This window comes from Aphelocoma coerulescens (assembly GCF_041296385.1).
Source record: "Aphelocoma coerulescens isolate FSJ_1873_10779 chromosome Z unlocalized genomic scaffold, UR_Acoe_1.0 ChrZ, whole genome shotgun sequence".
NCBI lineage: Eukaryota > Metazoa > Chordata > Aves > Passeriformes > Corvidae > Aphelocoma > Aphelocoma coerulescens.
In genome coordinates, this window is record NW_027184085.1 from 52,550,433 (window position 1) to 52,569,285 (window position 18,853).

The 18,853-nt window shown below is 46.5% G+C and overlaps 1 protein-coding gene across 6 annotated transcripts in view; it reads left to right on the plus strand.

Annotated features, from left to right (window-relative positions):
* The first annotated feature begins 824 nt into the window (after nt 1–824).
* Nucleotides 825–18,853, plus strand: part of LOC138103673 (ELAV-like protein 2) — a 94,790-nt gene continuing 76,761 nt past the window's right edge. For 4 of the 6 annotated variants that reach the window (XM_069002135.1, XM_069002136.1, XM_069002138.1 and 1 more), the window contains exon 1: nt 3,564–3,602. The gene's annotated coding sequence lies outside the window, so the exon portion shown is untranslated. Of the gene's footprint in view, nt 888–3,560; nt 3,603–18,853 lie in introns of those variants that run through there. The other 2 variants (XM_069002141.1, XM_069002140.1) reach the window with 2 other exon arrangements.

The window sequence follows — 18,853 nt, forward strand, 5'->3', positions numbered from 1 at the left end:
TACATAGTAAAAGGCGTGCTTCGGAATACCATGCAGAATTGTTTCTTCCGTACACCACTTCTTTTTTCCAAACATTTCTTTCCTCTGAAAGACAGGAATTGACTGCATCATGAATAAAAACTCACTCCTTCTTTCCTTCCTTCCCTTCCTATCCCTCCATCTCAGAATGTTTGTTAGAAGTACCACTCATTAATATATCCACTCCGAGAAGGGCAAATAGCAAGAGCAGTCCGTGCCCGGTAATAACAAACTTGGCGCAGGTGCGGCCAGAACTGGGAGGAGCGGGGGTGTAAAATAAAAAGGGGAAAAAAAAAAAAAAAAGAAGTAGAAGAGGAAAACCAAAAAACCCAAACAAAACGGAACAGACGGTAATACAAAAAGAAAAAAAAAAAAAAGGCTGCTTTCTCGGCAGCACTTCTGGCGACGGAATGGTGGCACCGTGAGCCGGCCGCCCCGGGCGTGCCGTGATGCACCGCCCCGCTCCCACGTGGCTGACCGAGCAGGCAGCAGCGGCCGCGCCCCCGCGCAGCTGCCCGCGCCACCGGAGCACCGCCCGCCCGCCCGGCACCTCGCGGGACGCGCTGGGAGCGGCGCTCAGCGGCCGCATTGCCGCGCCGGGGCCGCGCCGGGGCCGCGCCGGGGCCGCGCCGGGGCCGCCCGCCCCCGGGCCCGCCCGCGCGCGCGGAGGCGGCCCCACACGGCGCAACGCACGCTGAAGCGCGCCGCCATGGGCCCTGCCGGAGTGGCGGCCCGCGCGGCCAATGGGCGGCCGCCGCCTCGCCGGGGGCGGGGCGAGTGGGCGGCGGCCGGGCCAATGTGGGCGCGCGGCGCCGCCAGCAGCGTGCGTTGCGCCGGGGTGCGGGGACGTTACCGCGCGTGGCGCCGGGGTAGGCGTGGGGCGGCTGCTGCGCAGGGGGGGGGCGGGCGCGGACGGACGGACGCGGGACGGGACGCGGCCGCCCCTGGACGGACACACGCCCCCCCGCCGCGCCCCCGCAGGCGCACGCACCCCGGCGCGGCGGCGGGCAGGAGCCGGGCGGCGGGGCTGCTATAAATCTGCGGAGCGGTCCGCCTCCCTGCGAGGCACCGCGCGGCACCGCACCGCACGGCGTCCTTCCCCCTCCCCACCCCTCCCCCCCCCGCACACACCGCGATGCTGCAGTTGGCTCGGGTGGCGAGCCGCTAGGAAGTGACCAGCAGGGAGGAAGGGAGAGGGAGAGAGAGAGCGTCTTTAAAATCGCCCTTCCATCCCTCTTTTCTTTGTTCCTTCATTTCTCCCTCCCCTCTTTTTGTTCCACTGGGTTGTGAAAGGAGGATCGTCCTGTCACTCTTTCCCTTTTGAGTTCTCCCGTTTTCATTTTTTAATTTTCCATTTTTTTTTTATTTTTCATTTTTCCCCTATAGTGTCGGACTGGTGGGGGTGGGGGAGGGAAAGGAATTTTTTGGGTTTGTTTTGGTTTGTTTTTTATTTGTTTCCTTTTAGAACTGTCAGCAATTTAGCTCTTGTCTGTTGTCTTGATCGAACTATCCGTCTGCCTCTTACTCCTTATCGGGAGAACTGCACCGTTACTTTTTTTTTTTTTTTTTTTTTTTTTGTAAGCCGAGGAGAGGAAGGTAAGTTATGGCTTGATTCTTTCCATTATTGTACGCGTGCGATAGGGTCCACGCGACCCATTCCAGAGGTGCATGCCTTGTAGAATTACGCTGATCACCTGTGTTTGCTCCGTATTGACACGGTTCGTGCCGACGGCACTAAGTGAGGCAGTTCGTGGGTATGGCAGCGTGCCGGCGGAGCTGAGTTGCTGGAAGTGTTTGCAGCGTGGGGAGGGCAGCCGCTGAAACTGGGGGACCGCACCGCGCCCACGCAGGACGGCGGGCGCATTCTTACCTGGGCTGGCCCGGCTGCAAAGTTCCCAGCGTGACCGCGCCCGTCCAGCTCCGGATACGTCTCCTTGCGGGTAGTATCCGAGGGGGCGGACACGCACCGCACGGGTGAAGGGAGACGGTATCACTTTGAAGAGATAAAACCGCATTTCCAGATTAGCCGGGATTAGGCTCTCCGCGCCTAACTGCATTAGCCGCACGGCGTTTTGTGGCTTCCTGCGGGGCTGGGAGGCGGCTGCGTGCCACGGCGCACAAAGACGCGGTCGGCCGTATTGTCAGCGGGTGCGGAGGGCGGGCAGCGCGGTGAGGAGAGCCGCTGAGCTTTCCCGGAGAGAAGTCTATTACCGTAGAGCGGGGCGGGGGGGGAGGGGGGGCGGACCCGTGTCTTTTCGTGGGGATGAATAACCCGCCGCGGGAGGGGACGCATCCCTTTGTTCGGGGCGTCGGGGCACTGCGCGGCGGTGCATGGGCAGCGTGGGCGGGGCGGCCCCGATCTCTGTCCGTGGTCCTACCAGGGCGGCGGGGGACGCGGACAGCAGTCACCGGTGTGCGCGGGCAAAGTTTGCGTCCGGCAGCTGCGGCAGGGATCCCGGCGGGGCTCCGGGCAAAGGGACGGATGGGGCGTCCCGTCCTGGGGCGCGTCTCCCGTCCTCTCGCCCTCCGTCCCCGCGGCGGTGGGAGGGTCTGGGCAGTAGGAGGAGGCGGCGATGGTAAGCGCTGGCGCTGCAGCGTGTGCTACCGGCAAAGACCGGCCGCGAGCACTGCCATTGTTGTTTAATTTATGCTGCTGCTAGCACGTTACACCGTACCCACTATTTCATGTACGAAAATAACTAATGTGAGATCTGTATGAGCGAAGCAAATGAGTAGTTGAACCTCAAGTCGTTTCCAAGGACCGGCGGTGAGAGGGTGTATTTTGACTAGTCATTGGAGCGCTGAGAGGGTGGGGGACACACCAAACCATGCGCTCCCGAGGGGACGGGACCCCCTCCCCCCAGTGACACCGCTTTGGGCACTCTCTGGGGCGCTACCCGCGCGCAACGAGGCGCCCGAAGGAGCGCAGTATCGGAGTGCAGCAGCCGAAACTTGCGGGGGGTGAAGAGGGGTCCCCTCGCTGTCGGATGCCGCTGGGAAACGGGACGGCGCTGTCGGAGCGGCTAATGCGCGTCGCAGATCGCGGAGCGCTCGCTTCCGCTGCGCCCCTTCGGGCGGGCGGCTTTGGGGCTCCTCCGCCCCGCCGGGCTGTTTCCGGAGACGAGGCAGCGTGGAGCCTCCGGGGCTTGATATTTTACACGGCAGGACGCCCAGTCGGGGAACCTTAGGGAGACGAGCAAGCACTCGTCTCTGTGGGTCGACTCGACCCACTCGACACTGTTGGTGTCCTTCCTGTGACCCCACCGGGGACGGGGAAGGCAAACTCCCGCCCCATCCTGCTCAGCAGACCCCGCTGTGTCGCTCTCCCTGCTGGCCGAAGGTGCTCGGCGGTAGTCGCGGAGTGGGGCGCGCCCGGCCTTGGCTCCGCCAAGTGCCCGCATTGCCCCGGGGGCGCGGCCCCGCGGGCGCGGGGCTTCTTGAGTGGCCGCCGGCAGCGTCACTCAGGCGGTGGCTACGGGGGCGGGCTGTGGGGGCCTTTATCTGCCCGTCACCGACCCACTGCCTTCTGTTAGCGGCAGGGCGACTGCGGGACGGTGGGGTGGCGGGAGCACCAAAGCCATAAGGTGAGGTGGCTGCCGGGCGCTGCGCCGCTCCCTCGGGCAGCGGACACCTTTCCGGCACCCGCTCCCAGCGTCGGGCGCCATCAGCGATAACCATGCTCGCGAAGCTCGCCGCTCCTGTAGGACAGCGAGCAGATGGACCTCCGGTCCTAGGCTGCTGAAAGAAGGGCGGGTCGAGGGGCTGAGAATGGAGCCGGAGCTTATTGGGAGCCATGTGGTCTTGGCAGAGGCGCGCCGGGACGCCGGATTCGCCCCGGAGCAGGAGTGGAGGAGACCCGAAGCGGGAGTGTAGCCCGCGCGGGGAGCAGGGCGGGGAGGGAGGGCGGCTTGGGCGAGGGGCAGGCTGGGCTAAGGGCCGCTGGCGTATGGCCACGGAACCCCCCGAGAAAGGGGTAGATCAGGGAGTGTGCGGAGGCCTTCCCCATGCCCTGCTGCTGTAGGTGACCGGTGGCGTTCTGCTTGTACCGGCTTGTTGCGGTCTGGGTTCCAAACTCCAAGATAATGGTGGTGTTAGATCAAGAGGGGCTTCTTGACAGTCGCTGATAGTGTTTTTTTTTTTCTGCGAACGGTTGCTTCATCCCCTTCCCTCTGATACTACATGGTTTTTGCTTTAACCTTTCAGCTTTTCTGACTGTTTCCTTTGCCCCGCTCCCCCGTTTTTAGTGTGGTACTAATTGGACGGTTAAACACCTGTCCTCCGAACACAACACTGTTCAATAAACCCTTTGTCGAGTCAGCAGCATCCCTCTGAATGACTTTCACCCCACCTATTTCTCTAGCGTGGCCCTACCACTCGAGCGTCGCTCCCATTCTCCCCGCAAGCTGCACCTTCCTTTCCCTCATGTTCGCCTCTCACTTTGCTCTAACCGGAGCGCTTATGTCGCCTTCTGAGCGCACCCTCCGGCCCGGCGGAGCCGTGGGGGCAGCAGGCGGGCGCGGCGGGAACGCGCGGGGGCTGTGGCTGGCAGCGGGGAGGCCGCAGGGCTGCCCACCGCACCTGTGTGGCTGCGGGGCGCGGAGGGAGGCGAGCCGCGCCCGCGGGTGGGGCCGGCGGGGCTGCGTGGCCGGCGACAGCGCTCCCTGCGATGGAGAAGACGCGGCGGCCCCGCTGGAACCCCCGGTCCTGTCTGGTCCCGGCCTTCCGCTCCCCCACGCCTCGGGGCAGGCGGTGCGAGTGGGCTCTGCCGGCCGGGGAGGGGAGCGGAGGGGTGGGGTATGGGGGTGGAAGGGTGCGTGGCTCAAATGCTTTTATTTTATTTCGGGGGTTACGTCGCGCTGAGGAGCCAAGTGTCCGACCTGGGTCAGGCTGAGGGATCATCGCCCCGTCATCACTGCTTTTTTCACGGAGCATTACCGAGGTTCGGTGTATTGCCTGCCTTTTCAGATTGCCCTGCACAGGAAAAAAAATACCCTTCTTGCCTTGAGTGCTTAGAGAGTGAGTTGATTTTGCTTCAGCTGAGTAGTGCTGATGGTGGCAACTCTTGAAGCAGCCAGGCAGCTCGGTAACCCCCATTCATGTCCGTTTAAATACAGGTGTAACTTGTTAGAATTGGAAAACTGATGGTTATTTAAAAAAAAAAATCCAGAAACCACCCAAAACACACAAGAAAATTTGTATTTATTAAACAGTCTTTGATTGTAGTTTATTTAACTGAAGTCTCTAAGACTAAAAGGTGTTGCCATATTTTTGAAGTTTTGAAGACAGCCTTGGTTGATAAGGTTTAGTAGCTACATAGGACTTCAATGTCTTGTGTTCTTACAAGTGATACCGGATAAAGTGGTAACACCTGATGAATTGAGTATTTCAGGATGTGTGTATTTTCTGGAAAATTAATACGTTCCTGATTTTTTGTGCTGAAAAACTCCATGCCATTTGACTTCGTCTTTGCTTTGATGGCCAATTTTAAATTAAATGGAGGGAGGCCAGAAGGTGTTCCAGTGAGTGGGGACATTTGGTTGAGGAAACACCACGGCATTAGTTAGAGTGTCAGTTTTCCTTTTTCAGTTTCATGAATTCCGAATCCTGAAATTACATTCAGTTTTTTTTCATGTCTTTTCTCTGACCCTTCAGAAATGTTGTATAAGGTGATAGCTTTATAGCTTCGTTTATAGCGATTATGCATAAATAATTTTGTTTGCAAATACAAAACTGGCAATTCTACATACTCTATGTAAAACAGAATAGTACTTAATTGGGGAGAAACTTTGATATTTGAAGTTTTTGCCTTGATACATTATTGAGGATTTATAACTATGGATACATACTAATGACCTTGAAACTGCTAAGGAATTTTATCAGATATATTAAAATCTGACCAAGCACATCTTTAATGCCCCTTTTAGATGTCTTCTGAATGTACCCGCATGGATATTTCTGCTTCAACAATAGATGTCTTCATTTTATGTGGTTTTGTTTTGGTTGAGTGGTTGATCTTTTCCATATGCAGTGGAGATTTTTAATTGCTTTAGTCTTTGTGATGGATATGTCTTAAGTGTATTTGCATAAATCTCTTCCTGTTTCTAGGTTAATCATGCTAATATAATATTTTGCAAGTAAATTTATTATGACTTTACCATATTAATGTGAACATTGATTTTTATTATTTTTCCTGGATTCCTTTTAAATGCTGGTTTTTAAATGGGAGGGAAAAATGTACTTACTGCCTTTTCAAAAATTGTGAACTGGCATGATTGAGCTAGGTGATCTAGGTAAAAAAAAAAAAAAAAAGACAATACAAAAAAGCTTGCAGAGTATGTCCCAGGTTTCTAGATGACAATATTTAAACTACAGTGAAGGCCCAGGCTGAATTCTATTAAAGTCTTGTAATACTAAGCTAGAATTTTTGAGAGATAAAGCTAAGCTTCCTTTATTTGGAGACTAGGTAGGAAATAGATGACATATGATCTAGTGTTCTAAAAGCCCAAGGAATAGTTCAGCTTTCCTGTGTGCTTCTTAAAATAAGTCAATGCCTCTGCAGACGTAGACTTTGCAGTTAAAAATAGTGCAAGGATGCAAGCACAAGCTCCTTTCTAGTAACAGTGATGCAGAAATGCTGCTTTTATAGATAAAACTTAGTTGTAAGACATGATGGCTTTTGATTTTATTTGTGGCCAGTGATGTTCTTCATTGCAGTAAAGCCAATAGTGAGCTAATGGGTAAACTCAATTTGTGATGAATATACGTTTCAATATTTCTTTAATGCCATCTTCACTTCTGCTGAAGTAGATGCTAGTATCTGCAGAGGGCAGTGAGTGTTCCCAGCTGTTGCTAACATTCGAAAAGTGTGAGAGAATGTTGCCTTAGTGCACAGACATTTCTTTTTCTGACAGTCCCCAAATCAATTGAAAAATCACAGCATTATGCAGCAGGATAGCTGATGGTGTTTTGGGTTTTGGCATCTGTAGTTCCATTTCTGAAGGCGGCTGCTGTGTGTTTTTTTGATTTTTGCCTGTGTAAAATCTACCTAATTTGATGTACTCAGAAGGATTAGTTCTGGAGAAGCTGGCATAAGACAATTTGTAAGTTTTAGTTACCACAGCTGGTGGGTGAGATCAAGATGTTTTGTTGCCTAATCCGTGTTGAAATTCTGAAAGTTACCCTGAGTCTCTGGTGGCTGAATAATGCAAGTAGGCTTCTTGATTGATTCCCACTGAAACTCAGAGAAACTGCCAATACTGAGCAAGCTGCTTTTGCTCAGTAAGAATTGCTGTTTATTGGTAGGGTCTCCTTGCATCTAATACTTACAGAACAACTAAGTGCAGTGCTAAATTTGACAGAATCTGTGATAAGAGACCTAAGTGCTAGTTGTTGGTCTTTACTGTATTTGGAAGAGCATGTGTTTCACATAGACTTTCTGGTGTACAGCTCTGCAGTAAGTACATCCTGGAAAGATGAGCTCATTGAAACACTTGGCTTTAGTAGTCAGTGTTTTTATGTGGAGTGCAGGTTTTCTGCTTTAAAACAAGCAAAAGAGAAACAGCTCATGGCAGAAATCTTCAGTATGCTTTCTCAGAAACTTATTTTAAAATGCCATGTTAAGTTTTTGAAGTAGCTCGCAGTCTAAACCTGACTTGGCTGGCAAAATATGTGAAGTTTTAAGAGCAGTGATTACATAATGTGGAAAACTGTAATGGGAAGATCTTACTTTCATACATGTGAAAATTGTGAATTGGCAACAAGGTGAAGTTTTCCATACGGAGATTAAACTAGTGTCACACTGTTTTCTATTCTGTCTGAGCCACTGTTCCTCATGGTACTCCTGTACTTAAGCAATAGGGGTTTTAATTTGTTTTGGTAGTCATAGTAAGCCCTAAGCCCAGACTTAACAAGGGTTTGAAAAAAGCTGTGGTTTCTTGATCAAAGTTGGGATGAGAGTTTGGTGTTTAAATGTGCTGGCAGCGAGTGTTCCCTACGAGGATCAGAATGAGAATAATCTTAGGCAGTCTTGGACTTCACGAAAAACACTGGTGATACCAATTCTTCATTCCCTCACGCAGTTGCGATATTGCTGTTGGCTCAAATAGTCCAGCTGCTGATCAGAAATTGCAGAGATTCTTAGACTAGATGAGGCTGTAAAATGTTGCAAGAATGACTAGTTTGATTTGCTCCATTTAGCAAAAAACCGGGTATATCCAGTAAACCCACTGTAGCTGCCCAAATGATGCAGAAGCTAGAAAAATACTGAGGTGGTAGAACACTTATGATCGTGTTATGGACTTAAGACACTTTAGTTACTTCTTCAGCTGAGCATGGAGTAGAGGTAGAAGGAAAGCATTATACACTGGAAAGTAACTGAATTGCTGTAACATACTGTAAAATGTGCGTATGCAGTCTTGTGAATACTTACTACCTAAGTACTGGCAAAAGAAGGAACACTTTAGCATTCAAATACATTGTAAGACAGTCTACACAGAGGTAGGAAAGAATACTCAGAGTGTCCTGGAATATTCACTGTGATGTGTTGAGCAGCCTTTTTGTAGGTCTGTGCTAGCTGCGTTTGCTGTCAGACTCCTCAGGATGAGTTTGTTTAGCTAAGTCCTTACTCAGATTTAGCTGAATAAGCTTTATGTATTCTTATGGCATGAAACTGCCATTGCCTGATTGCTGGAATACTGATGTTCTTCTGTGCTTTAAGTCTCGATGTCAGAAAGGAAGTTAGTAGGATTTGTTTTGCAGAATGGATGAACAGAATTTTTCTTGGAAATTCAAATAAGTATTTATAGGCAAATGCCTTAGTCACTTTGTTTTGCAAGGGTAGAGAGAGGAGGTTCAGCCATGAAAAGCGAAGGGTAATAATATAAGTTAAGCTTCTCTACCAGTAGTGTGCCTGCTGATTGTATTTTCCATGTTACTACATGCTGTTATTACATACTTTTTCAGAAGTAGAACTAAGTGCTAGAAGGGGTGGCTGGAGTAATCTTTCCAGTGTTTTCCTTTTTTCAGTTGTCTGTTGTTTATTATTGGTACTGATGAAAATTTATGCAATATTACCTGGAGGGAGGTAGAGGAGGAGGTAGGTCAGAAGATAGTTTGGATACTCTGTGCCATTTCCACCAGGCTGAATTGGTATGATGATGTAGAGATTTCAGTGGGTTTTGCAGATATTCAGACTAGTACCTACATGTCATGGGGCGTAAACATTTGAAATGGGCTGCTTGGGCTGGCTTTGTGTCTTGCTTTCTAAATGGGTAGTAGGTACATTCCTAGCAGAAACATTCATGGCGCCTGAGTCTCTTAGGGAAAAATGTGCTTTTGAGTCCCGAGCTTAGATCTGTTTCTCCATATATTGGGATTTGGAAAGTCAGCCTTGGCATGCAAGAGGTTGTTTCTGTGTAGTGTTGTGGAAAGCTTACTGTTAAAATACCTTAATGTAAATAAAATTGGCTAAGAATGTCATGGTAGTGTCTATTATTAATAATGTAGCTATAAAGTGCCTTCAAGAAATTGTTCGCTGCTTTAGACTTGGTGTGGTGGGTATCAATAATTATTGATTAAATATCTAAACACCAGAAAAAGGGCAAGGGTTTGTCTGCCTGCTATTCAGACTTGGCCTTGTAAGCTCGCCACTTCTAGTTTTGTAACTGTTTGTGGCATGTGATTCTTGGTTTCAGTACCAAAGTGGAGAATTTCTTCAAATCTTACTTGTGATTAACTTACTTTCTGGATGCATTCTTGAAGTTATGGTCTTATCCCTTACATGCTGCAGGAACAGCTGTTTCTAGACTTGAGCACCATCTTTGCAGAAAGGTGCTCTGAATGGCGAGATAGTTTCTGATACCTCATGGAACCAGTGGGGCGCAAATGTACTTGTTTGCCTACAGAAGTTGGTAAGGCTCCCTGCAGCATTGCTTCAGGTGACCCTGTGAGAAGTGCGTGCAAGGCGGTGAGGAGGAGGAGAAGGTGGTCCCTTAGATCTCTGGTCTGGTAGGGAGTGTTTCTGACAAGGAAGATGGATGCAGGAGAGAGTAGGTATTGTGGCCATCTGTCTTGTCAGAGGAAAAGATTGTTAATGGGGTATTTGGATTTCTGAAGTTGCTTTGAGCATATGCATACATAGTCATTGCACTGAAATGGGCATTATATTGCAGGAATGGTTGCCTACACACCTTGTTTGTTCCCATTTTGTTTTTGTAGTGGAGTCTTTGTTTCAGTGCCATCCATTTTGTTTGTTCTCTTGGAATACTGGAAAATTAATTCTGTGACCTCTGTGTTTATTTATCCATTAGCATTAAATTTCATGTGCATCAACCCAGTTTAAAGGCAGAGCAAGGTCTTGGGGTTTATTTAAATTTTCTGTATCTGCTGTTCATCTCCAGTCTTAATCCAGCAAGCATAACTAGAGGTGAACATTTACTGGTTGCACAGCACAGTTGATTTAAGAAGGGCTTTTAAATATTTTAAATTTAAATCTTAAAATTCTAGTACCTGCTGTAATTGTAATTAAGTGTATTATTTTTACCTCTAGTAACATGTGTAGGAATCCCATCAGACATCCTGGCGTGGTTCATTTCTACCCAAATAAGCATTAGAAGCTGCTTTCTGCTTCCAAAAGAGGGACAACTAAAGTCATAACTCTAAAACACCATATGCTGCTTGTAACAGACTATGCATGTACTGCATGCATACAGTAGAGAAGAAATTAGTGTATTAATGAGTTTGACTTTTTAATTTTTGTGCTTGTACCTTGAGCTACAACCCCAAATTGAGATCCTGACCTAAAATTGCTATGGCTAATCTGGCCAGAGAACCCATTCTGAAGGGAACTGGAAAACTGCTGACAAAGTGAACTGCATAAAGTGAAGAAGACTGTAGAAGCTGCTTTTGCATTCAGATAGCTAAACTGTGAAACTTGGCATAGCAATAGCACTTGCCTTGGATTACATCCATGGTTGAGATGTTGGTAGGCAAGATGAGAATTACAGCCTCATTAACCAACTGAGTAGCTGAATTTTTTCTGTAACAGTTGAGCAAACTGAAAGAAAATTAAATGGAGTCATGCTTGTCTTTTGCTAAAGGCTATTTTTATAAGAAGTGTGGTTCTTGTAGTGAAATTCCTCTGAACCAGTGCAGCTGAACGATATAAAACTAGCTGTTGTGGTGGACACCAGTGATTTTTTTGTGGACATACCTCTGGTGATCAAGAATCTCTTCTCTGCTGATATTACAACTGGGCTGTAGGTTTTCTTTTTTTGGGTGGAAGGTTTCATGTGCAACTGAGATGGTGACTGTTCCTTTCCACATTGAGTGGTATAACACAGATGACCCATTCAAAGCTTTGAGCAGTCTAATCTAGTGGAAGATATCCCTGCTGATGGCACAGGTGTTGGAACTAGGCGATTTGAAGATTGATTCCAAGCCAGACCAATCTGTGAATCCAGAAGGATTTTTTGTGCAAGTTTGGTAGCATTAGAAGTGTAGAAGAGCTGTTACAAAAGGAGTACATACTGCAGACGTTTGCTGTAGCAAAAATACAACCTGTTTTTCTTTTGTGGGTACAGAGTTTTTGATCTTTACAAATACTGTGTGTTGTGTAACCAAGTGGAGTAAGGATTACTTGTTTTGAAACGTTTTTAGGTGTTCTGAAATGAGAAATGTCAGTGTTCCTGAAGAAATACTAAGTCAAATTGCCTATCTTTGGTTTCCTGCTTGAAGCAATGCATGAGAACAGAAAATGAATTGGTAGTTTTTGTTGGAGCAGTTTCTTTTTTTCTTTTTTTTTTTTTTTTACTTAAATTAACTGTGTAGTATCAGATTTAGCTTACAGTTCTGCATATCAATCTTGAGTAATCTTTATGTGTACTGAGAGAGTGTCCAAGATCAGGGACCTAATTTTTGTGGCTGCTGGTACTACTTGCTGAATTATTCGAATACTGAATTTGATAATACTGAAATTAATCACTATCTGATTGTACCTGTCCTCCTGTTTTATAAATTGGGCTGACTTGCCCTTTTGAAATTTGATTTATGTATCTTTTCATGACTTGCTTGACTGAGATGGCTGTGTTTTTTTTATCTCTATACATCTCAAAAAATTGGACTGTCAGGCTATTAAGAAGAGCTGTAGATATGTGGTTATTCATATGCTTAGTCCAAATTAGGATAACTGTGAGTAAACTGCTGTCAAATGCAGTACATGTATGCAGGATTTCACATTGACCTGCCCAAAAGGATATGAAATGGAACACTCAGGAACAGCATGATACTGCCTGAGCAGCTTTGAACACTTGAATGTGGGTGGTAAATGTATGTATGATGTGTATGGACTGAAGAGTTAGTTAGTCCTCCTTAGAAAAATATGGAAATTGTACAACAGGATTAATAAATGGAAGTAAGAGGCTCAGTTTTGTGAAAAACAAAAAGTTTTGTGGATGTACCACAGCAATGAAGATATCTTTAGTATCTGAATGAAATATGAATAGTTTGAGTGGTGCTTGTTACCCAAATTTATGAATTTGTAAAGCTAATCAGCCTCCTGAGATGTCTGTTTAAGGTATGCTTGACTCCATGTAACTTTTAATGCTGTTTTAAAACTCAGCAGGACTTGGCCGTGATGCCAGCAGGACTAGGGGCAGAAGGCCCTGAGCCCTGGTGGGCAGTGAGCTGAGCTGGGCCATAGAGACGGGAGATGAGGGAAAGCTTTTCCTTCCACAAGAACTGCTGGGCAGTAGGCCTGGTGTCCACAGACAGGGATGGTTCTGTCTCCCTCCTTGGAGGCTTTTCAGCCCATACAGTATAAAGCCCTGAGCAGTCTCACCACATGGCTGATCTTGCTGTGGGTGGGGGGTGAGACTGGAAATGACCTGAAATTCCTACTGACCCAAATGACGCATTTGTCTACCACTTTTGCCAGCAAAATAAAATGCATTTACTGGACAGAGAACTGAGGCATGGCAGAGTTTGAGTCTTAACAAAAAAAAAAGAAACAAGCTCATCTGTGGTTGAACCAGAAACACTAGTACAGTATGAAACTACTGGCTGTTCTTAAGAGTGCGTTTCAAGGTGAAATTTAGTCATTTGCATGGTTTTAACAGTTGTAATACTGCTTTGACACTCTCCCAGTCCTTCAGTCTGTAGGTATTTGGGATAGTAATTGGACAAATAATATTGTTACGTAGTATATGGGCTGCTGCCCTTGTGAGTCTACTTTACTCTTAGTGCATATCATCAGTTAGCACTTTTTCCACAAACTTTTTCATGAATGATAGTAGACCCAAATGTTTACTTAATTTTTAGGGGCTGTATGACACTGTTCTTTTGAGAGAAAGTAATTTAGTTGTCTTTTCCTCCGTGTAAGTTGGCTTATTAAAAGAATAAACAGTGATCTGTCTGAACTTGTTTTCCTGGTTGGGATCAGCCTAGAGGCACACGCATTTAGATTTTAAGTAGTCTTAAGAGCCCTCTGGGAGCTAAAAGTATGTACCTTTGCATGAACCACTTGAGAGGAGTGGCTGTCAGAAGGCTTCTCTGAAAATCCTTAAGGGCAGTTCTGGGCCAAACGGCGATCCTTTAACAACTGGAATGAGTAGTGTGATGGTGTTAGTGATTGCCTCTCTGTATAAGAGGTGAGCTGTAACAAGCAAGCTACTGGCCAACAATGGCTCAGTCTGTGTAAAGTAGGTGTTTGGAGCTGCTGCTTGTATATCAGTTTGGTGTATCTGCTTGTATATCAGTAAAGGTGAAGTTTGCTGCCTTTTTTTTTTTTTTTTGAGAATACTGGTTCAGATGGCAAAGGCTGTTTTGGGCACGCTTCTGGGAGAACATGTCCGAGCTTTCACCTCGTTTAGGCTTTTCAGACACAGGTTATATGATGTCCTGTGGATCAGGGTGCCTTGGTGTGGGTCTTTGCTTGTTAGAACAGCTTTTGGTAGAGTAGGAGAGGAAATGCGGCTTAAAAGGAGATGAAAAATGGGAAGATGTGGCTAATGAGTCAGGAGATGGAAAATGGCTGTAAAGATCTAAGTAAGCCTGCTCATGCAGCAGTATCAATCTGATCTATTTTGTGATGTGTTAGACTTTAATATCCCTGTTTATCCACATGTAACTTCTGCTGCATTTCTAGCTTCCTGGTTTCTGGAAGCAGCTGTGGCATTTATATATTTAAATGATAACTTAAAGAGGGGAGGAGAAGGACTAGGTACATATATGTACTTTTATGCAAGGGGGACTTCTGTATAGCAACTAAAAACTGTAATACCTTTGTCTACGACTACTTTTGACAATAATGCTTTTGTCACGTACTTCTTTGTCCAGTTATGGGCTGGTAATGTGTGAAAGACTTCCATCTTTGTCAATTAACAATGTGCAACCAACTGATCACAACTTGTTTGTATCAACAGTACTTTGCTTGCTGTCCATTTTTCTGTGTTATATTATACTGGGTGATCTCAGGAGGATTAGGGTACAGATATCGTGAGGAATTCCGGACCAGGAAAAGAAGTGATGGCAGAGAGGGGGAGGAGGGATTGCAGATAGTTAAGATATTGCTTCTGGCTCACGGATTTTAATAACAGCTAGCTGCCCTTGTTCTGTGTTTACTTCACTTTTCTTCAAAATTATTTAACTTGAAATATGATGTGGACAATTCTCTTAGGTAGGAAGGAATAGAATATGTGTTTAAGCAGCTTATGCCAGTGTCTTCTGTGGGATAAATAGTAGTGGTCATGAAAACCAGGTAACTATCTGGAGCATTATGGAAGATTGGAAAACGTGACTGCACATGAGGTTGTTTTTCAGCTTCACCTTGATACTGATGTGTTCTTCCCTGCCTGCTGTCCTTGGAGTGAAGGCATGTGAGTGGCCTCTAAAGGCACTGAACAATAAGAGTCATAAAATGATTTGGGTTGGAAGGGACCTTTAAAGGCTACATAGTCGAACTCCCCTACGAAGAGCAGGAGCATCTTCAGTTTGCTCTGAGTCCCATCTAATCTGACTTCGAATGTTTCCAGGAATGGGGTATCTATCACCTCTCCGGGCAGCCTGTTAACAGTGTTCTATCCATCCCTAAATGTCAGTTACACCATACAGCTTGGTGTTGTCAATCCTGAATGGCAGGATTCTCATGTGTTCTACCTCACGACCATTTTTTCCAAGTAGTAGTTGGGACTGTCTGTGCAGATTAAACCCATAATGGTTGTTCTCTTCTGTAGTCACACTACATCTTAAAATGTATGTTAAGACGAACAAGAAATTTTTCTCCTTCAGTCGGAGGAATTAAGTGGATCTAAAACCGCTCATGTGGGACTGCTGGTAACTAGCCATTGTAGTGTTATCACAGAGGATTGTAATCAGTGGGACAGGGTCCAGTTGGAGGCCTGTTCCTAGTGGTGTCTCCCAAGGTTTAGTACTGTGCCTGGTCTTGTTTAACTTATCCATCAATGACTTGAACGAAGGGACAGAGGCTTCCTCAGCAATGTCACTGACAACACAAAGCTGGGAGGAGTGGCCGATGCCCCAGAGGGCCGTGCAGCCCTTCAGAAGGACCTTGACAGGCTGGAGAGACGGGCAGGGAGGAACCTTCTGAAATTCAGCAAAGGCAGATGCAGGGTCCTGCACCTGGGGAGGAGCAAGCCCAGGCACCAGCACAGGCTGGGGGTGACCTGCTGGAAAGCAGCTCTGTGGAGGAGCTGGGGGTGCTGGTGGACAACAAGCTCTCCATGAGCCAGCAGTGCCTTGGTGACCAAGGCCAGTGACATCCTGGGGTGCCTTAGGAAGAGCTTTGCCAGCAGGTCGAGGAAGGTGATCCTGCCCCTCTACTCAGCCCTGGTAATGCTGCATTTGGAGTGCTGTGTCCAGTTCTGGGCACCTCAGCACAAGACAGATGTGGAGCTCCTGGAGCTGGTCCAACGGAGGGTGAAAAAGATGATTGAGGGACTGGAGCATCTCTTTTATGAGGAAAGGCTGAGGGAGCTGGGCCTGTTCAGCCTCAAGAAGAGAACTGGGAGGGGACCTCATCAATGTCTATGAGTACCTGAAGGGAGGGTGCCAAGAGATTGGAGCCAGGTGGTGGTGCCAAGCAAAAGGACAAGAGGCAATGGGCAGACATTGATGCACAGCAAGTTCCACCTGAATAAGAACTTCTTTACTGTGCAGGTGACTGCCCACTGGAACAGGCTGCCCAGGGAAGTTGTGGAGTCTCATTCACAGATACGCTGAGCAACTGTCAGGATGCAATCCTGTTCAACAGTGCTCTAGGATGAAGCTAGAGCAGGGAAGTTAGATGAGGTGATTCACTGTGGTCCTTTCCAATCTCACCCACTCTGTGTTTAACTTCAGTTAATGTTTTGGCCTAAAAGAATTAGTGGGATAGTCTTGTTTTCTCTGCCTTTCTGATTCCCACTTTTCTCAGGAGAAGCTTATTGCTCAGGATTTAATCCTGAGAGTAATTTTGAAGCGCTGGAGTGAGGTGGACCAAAGAGATGGTGGTGGGGCTAGCAAACATCCAGCTATGCAGGATAAAGTGTGGGAGTGATGATATGAAGAAGCTTACTCTGTCTATCCAAGCTGCTGAATCCAGTCATGAACAAGTACAGAAGAAACTTGAGAAGCCTGAATAGAGACTGATACTGTAGTGATGGATAAAATCTCTAGTTGTGCAGTACTCACATGAAACTCTTGCATGTCCTTAGTTAATGCGTATTATGTGACTAAGTGTTGGGATTATTCTGCCATAGAGGCTTCTCTCTAATATTTAGGAGAGATCTTCAATCTCATCCTTTCCAAGTACCATCAAGAAGGAATTATATAAAAGGAATGCTCAATCACCCTCTTCTAGAGAAGCCCATATGAATTTTTAAACATCTTTTTAGTCCAGTGAGTTGTAATAGCTTTACAGCTTAGTTAAAAATAGCCTCTCCTCAAGGTCCGCTTCTGTAGCAAACCGGGATAACGCCATCAATGTATTAAAGAGAGTGGCACTTTAAATGCTCTTGATGGCAAGCAGCTGGCAATCTCTGTGGCTCTTTCTCTAAAAGCACACTTCATGACAGTTATCTGCAGTATACTTTCCTGGAACTGCTTTGCTGTTTTTTGATTAGGAAAAGCTTATGATTTACTGTACTGTATAGGTGTAGCCAGAGCCCAGCCTTCTGCTGTCTAGTCAATCTTTTCCTGCCTTTTTTAAAAATTTTACTATGAAACTTGGTTAAGCTAAGAGTATTTACCCTTGAAACTTGAAGTACTACTGCTGTGTAACAGTAAAACATCATTGGAAATGACGCAAAACCACACAGATCTGTGTTTCCTTCACTTCTTTCTCCACATCACACGTACTGGGGTTCAAAATGAATTGTGTTAACATGGGTTGTAGGTGACCCTGGGATTTTGCATATTGCCCACTCTTATTTGTGAGAAGTAGGTAGCAGGTGTTCTTTGAAGTTGTTGAACTTAAATGTCATACTGTCCAATTTGGAGATGGGAGTGGGACCCGTGAGGACTTCAGGTAGTTTGCTGTGGGGCCTCCTACCAATGAAAAAGCTATTGATCCTGTAGTTGTATACTCCTCAGTTCAGTAGCAATAAGCTACTGTTGTTCATGTTAAGATACCAGTTGTCTTCATTTTTCATATCTATCTTCTGCTGAATTAATGCAAGATAAATCAAGAAGTGAATATGCAGCTGTGGTGGTGTTCTCTCATGGACCTGCTCTGCTGTGTGGAGCTCCCAGAAGCAGAGGTGGCCTCTTGTGAATAGCTGTGGCTGGTTCTGCTATGTGTTCTTTCTCCTCCTCCAACATTTGCCAAGCCACCAAGATGCTGGTAGGGCTGTGAAAGCCAGAGCCACTGGTTATGTTTGTTGCAGGACTGTTTCTACTCTGTTGTTAATGCCTCCTTGTGCAATAATGTGTGTGACATTGCAAAACCATATTCTATGTGAAAAACAAGAGTGCACTGAATTACCAGCAGAATTAAGCATAGTGTTTGATTTGTTCAATTTGAATTATTTGCTTCTTGGTATGTGTCTGTTAAATAGACATATCTGTGTTTTGGGGTAGGTATTTGCTGAAAGTCAGGTTGTAGGTATTAAGCTAGAAGTAATTAGAAGATGTCTGACTCTAGTGGTATTACTGGGCTGTTTTCCAGTATTTGTGTCCTTCAGCATTTTGCAGCAGTGTTTTAAAATTTCTCATTGTGACGTCCATCAGTATGGAGGGTGGTGGATTGAAGCAAAACCACAGTAAACGGGCAAATAAAGTCAGAGGGGCTTGGTAGCTGCAGCACTGGAGAGGTGTTTGTAACAGAAGAACACGGGTCTACTTAGTCTAACAGGTGCTCCAAGCAAGAAAGGATTAAGCAGATGGGCATGGTGATGTTGGATTACTTCAGTATAATACAGCTGTAAAACAGTGCTTTCAGGAGATGTTGGTAGAAACTCTGATGAGGAATTACATAGGCAAGATCTGATGTGTGCAGGGGAAAAATCCTAGAAAGCTAGAACAGTGATGATGAACTTGCACAATGGATCATGCAACAGTTGCTGTTTGAGGCAATTTCCTTCTGCTTCAATTCATTCCCATGTGTGCTTTTGCCCTTCTTTTTATAGCTTGCATACAGCTGTTCCTCAGCGTTGAAGAATTCAGTTCTGAAGCCACTGTAAAGGCATGTCACATCTTGTCTGTCTCTGGTTGATAAAGAAGCTGTCACAAACAGCCTTGAGGATGTAGACTGCAGTAGAAATGTCAGAACAGAACTTGGGAGGTATACCAATTTGATATTCAAGGAGATTCATCTTTATCAAAATTCTGAAGCTTAAAGCTTTAT